Raw genomic sequence first — 842 nt, 5'->3', positions numbered from 1 at the left:
CCTTTTTTACACACACACCACGAAGACAAACTGTGACAACGACGATTTGCATTCTTCTGCACGAAAGTTGCTCATGTGATGCTCTTGGACTTTCCAGTATGACAATGACCCTAAGCACAAGGCCAGGTTGACCCTCCAGTGGTTACAGCAGAAAAAGGTGAAGGTTCTGGAGTGGCCATCACAGTCCCCTGACCTTAATATCATCCAGCCACTCTGGGGAGATCTCAAACGTGCGGTTCATGCAAGACAACCAAAGACTTTGCATGGCCTGGAGGCATTTTGCCAAAACAAATAGGCAGCTATACCACCTGCAAGAATTCAGGGCCTCATAGACAACTATAACAAAAGACTGCAGGCTGTCATTGATGCTAAAGGGGGCAATACACAGTATTAAGAACTAAGGGTATGCAGACTTTTGAACAGGGGTCAGTTCATTTTATTCTTTGTTGCCATGTTTTGTTTTATGATTGTGTCATTCTGTTATGACCTACAGTTGCATGTGAATCCCATAAGAAATAAAAGACGTGTTTTGCCTGCTCACTCATGTTTTCTTTACAAATGGTACATACAGTATATTAGCAATTCTCCAAGGGTATACAAACTTCTTGAGCACAACTGTGCCTCCATCAGTAAACAAAGCTCCATCTGTACACAACCCCATCACTACATAACCCTCCACCAGTAAACATACCTCCATCCATACACAAGACAAACAAAATCCAACCCCCATCAGGAATGCTGATCAGCAGTATATCAATATAATTAATTGAATATATCCTTTAATGATAAATGTGTACAACATATTCTGCTTAATCCTTAAGCTCTTAGGAAGTTCAAATGCT

The sequence above is a fragment of the Esox lucius genome, chromosome 13 (genome assembly GCF_011004845.1).
Source record: "Esox lucius isolate fEsoLuc1 chromosome 13, fEsoLuc1.pri, whole genome shotgun sequence".
Classification (NCBI taxonomy): domain Eukaryota; kingdom Metazoa; phylum Chordata; class Actinopteri; order Esociformes; family Esocidae; genus Esox; species Esox lucius.
Note: the sequence above shows the minus strand (reverse complement) of the source record.